The sequence below is a fragment of the Somniosus microcephalus genome, chromosome 25, assembly GCF_052327205.1.
Source record: "Somniosus microcephalus isolate GS21.2 chromosome 25, FLI_Smic_1.0, whole genome shotgun sequence".
NCBI classification, from domain to species: Eukaryota; Metazoa; Chordata; class Chondrichthyes; order Squaliformes; family Somniosidae; genus Somniosus; species Somniosus microcephalus.
Genome location: NC_141011.1, coordinates 28,963,937 through 28,966,839, shown reverse-complemented (window position 1 = coordinate 28,966,839; position 2,903 = coordinate 28,963,937).

Below are 2,903 nucleotides of genomic sequence, written 5' to 3'. Positions count from 1 at the left end.
ACAAGGGGGCAGTCTTGGATCTTCTTTTACCTCAAAGAGCTAAGCCTTACTAACCCCCCCCCCCCCACCCCCACCCCCACCACTCACCTCCATAACCCCTGCTCGCATGTGCATGAGTGTGCATATCAAGTGAAAGGATCGGACTTGGCTGTAATACCTTCTACAGTTAAATATTCTGCTGACACGCCCTATCTTGGCTCACCCGTGAAGAAAGGCCACTTGGTTGAGGTACTGGGAGGTGCTCAGCCTCTGCGGAGCCGACCTTAGCCTGAGTCAGCATCTTCAGATTAGAAATGGAGAAAAGAAGTGTCGACACCATTTGATGAAATGCCTTATGAAGTGAATGGTTTCAGTTCTGTTGGAAATGTGGGAATGTCACTTGTGGAATGCAGATAGACAGGATTAGATTGTCTGATCAATATCAGGTATCAGCATGGTCCCACAAAGAGCAATGAGATAATTGATTATTTAATCTGTTCTAGTGGTTTTGGCTGAGATAAATATCAACCAGGACAACTCCCCTATTCTTCTTCAAATAGTGCCATGTGATCTTTTAGATCCACCTAAACAGGTAGATAGAGCTTTAGTTTAATGTCTCATCTGAAAGACAGCACCTGCAACAATGCAACGTTCCCTCAGTGCTGTAGTGAAGTGTCAACCTAGATTATATGCTCAAGCCCCAGGTGTGGGACTCAAACCCATGAATTTCTGACTCAGAAGTGATAGTTCTACCATTGAGCCAATCTGAAACCTGAAATATACTTCCAGATAGAGTAGTGGAGACGAATACCCTGGAATAATTTAAGAAACAATTAGATGCTGAATAGGAGATTCTCGGGATAAATTAAGATGGGCCAAATGGCATTCTTCATCTCTAATTATCTTGTGAAATCTCTCTGCTGTTGCTCTGTCTGTGCATGTCTGACATAGTTCAAATTAAATTATATTTTTTAAATTGCTTTTTTACCACAAGCAGGGCCCAGCTGCTGTGGTTGTGCAACAAAGACACTGCAAGTATAAACAAGACTCTAGAGGAGTTGCCTGTCTCCTGGGGCAGGTGCTAGATTTTGTTTTTTTCCCTGTTGAACACATTGTCACTGTAACAGAAAGACAGAAATAACATGTCATTGGCCCAATGAACACCAACTGGAATTGTAGAGATCAGCTCACCCTGGCGCTGGGGGATACGGCCAATTGCTGATGTGACAAATTTTGGACAAGCTGTTGATATAAGGACGCCTCACACATCACTGCAAATCAGCGAACAAACACATCCCAGAGTTAGAGAGAGCATTGAGGGCAAACAGTGACCCGGAAAAATGCTGTACCACCGAGAATGGACACAATCAAACAGACAGACTCAGGGCAGACACTTCTGAGGGTGGGCACCACTGAGAGCAGACAGCACCTAACAGATAGGTCAAAAACAGACAAGAACAGATACCATGAAAGTGAGCACAATCAAGCAGACAGGGCCAGGGGCTATCGCTACTGAGAATGACACCACTGAGAGGCACATGATGAGGTAACAGAGGGGGTTGATGAGGGCAATGTGGTTGACATGGTGTACATGGACTTCCAAAAGGCATTTGATAAAGTGCCACATACTGTAATAGGCTTACCAGCAAAGTTGAAGCTCATGTACTAAAAGGAACAGTGGCAGTATGGATACGGAACTGGCTAAGTGACAGGAAACAGAGAGTAGTGGTGAACGGTTGTTTTTCAGACTGGAGGAAGGTATACAGTGGTGTTCCCCAGGGTTCGGTACTAGGATCACTGCTTTTCTTGATATATATTAATGACTTGGACTTGGGAGTACAGGGCACAATTTCAAAATTTGCAGATGACACTAAACTTGGAAGTATAGTGAACAGTGAGGAGGATAGCGATAGATTTCAAGACATAGACAGGCTGGTGAAATGGGCGGAAACGTGGCAAATGAAATTTAACGCCGAAAAGTGCGAAGTGATGCATTTTGGTATGAAGATCAAGGAGAGGCAGCATAAACTAAAGGGTACAATTCTAAAGGGGGGGTGCATGAACAAAGAGACCTGGGGGTATATGTGCACAAATCGTTGAAGGTGGCAGGGCAGGCTGAAAAAGCAGTTAAGAAAGCATACGGGATACTGGGCTTCATAAATAGAGGCATAGAGTACACAAGCAAGGAAGTTATGATGAACCTTTATAAAACACTGGTTTTATAAATGTACAGCTAGGCCAGTACTGTAACAAATTAACTGCTTTCCGGGAGAGATTTGGTGAGGGAAAGGTTACACAACATGTCTGGGTTTGATATTGAAATGAGGCAAAGACGAGGGGTTGGTCTACAGAGCTGACAGGGGTCTGATGAAAGGTCATCAACCTGAAATGTTAACTCTGTTTCTCTCTCCACAAATGCTGCCTGACATACTGAAGTGATTATTTCTTACAAATGTAATAATTACATTAGGCAGCTGATTATATATTTAACTTTTTCAGATGACCCAGGCCACAAACTGTCACTCTTCTGTTGGTATGTGATTGGGGCACTCGGATTCAGGTTCCTAGGCTAAATTCAACACTAAGTTGGAAATCTCACTCAGAGAGAAAGGAAGAACTTGCATTTATATAGCACCTTTCACAACCTCAGGACATTCCAAAGTGCTTTACAGGCAATTAAGTATTTTTGAAGTGTAGTCACTGTAGGAAAATGCAGCAGCCAATTTGCACACATGAACAGCAATGAAATAAATGATCAAATCATCTGTTTTGGGTGTTGGCTGATGGATAAATGTTGGCCAGGACACCAGGAGAACTCCACAACTCTTCTTTAAATAGTGCCCTGGGATCTTTTACATCCATCTTAGAGGGCAGACTGGGCCTCGGTGTAACGTCTCATCCAAAAGCACTCCCTCAGTACTGCA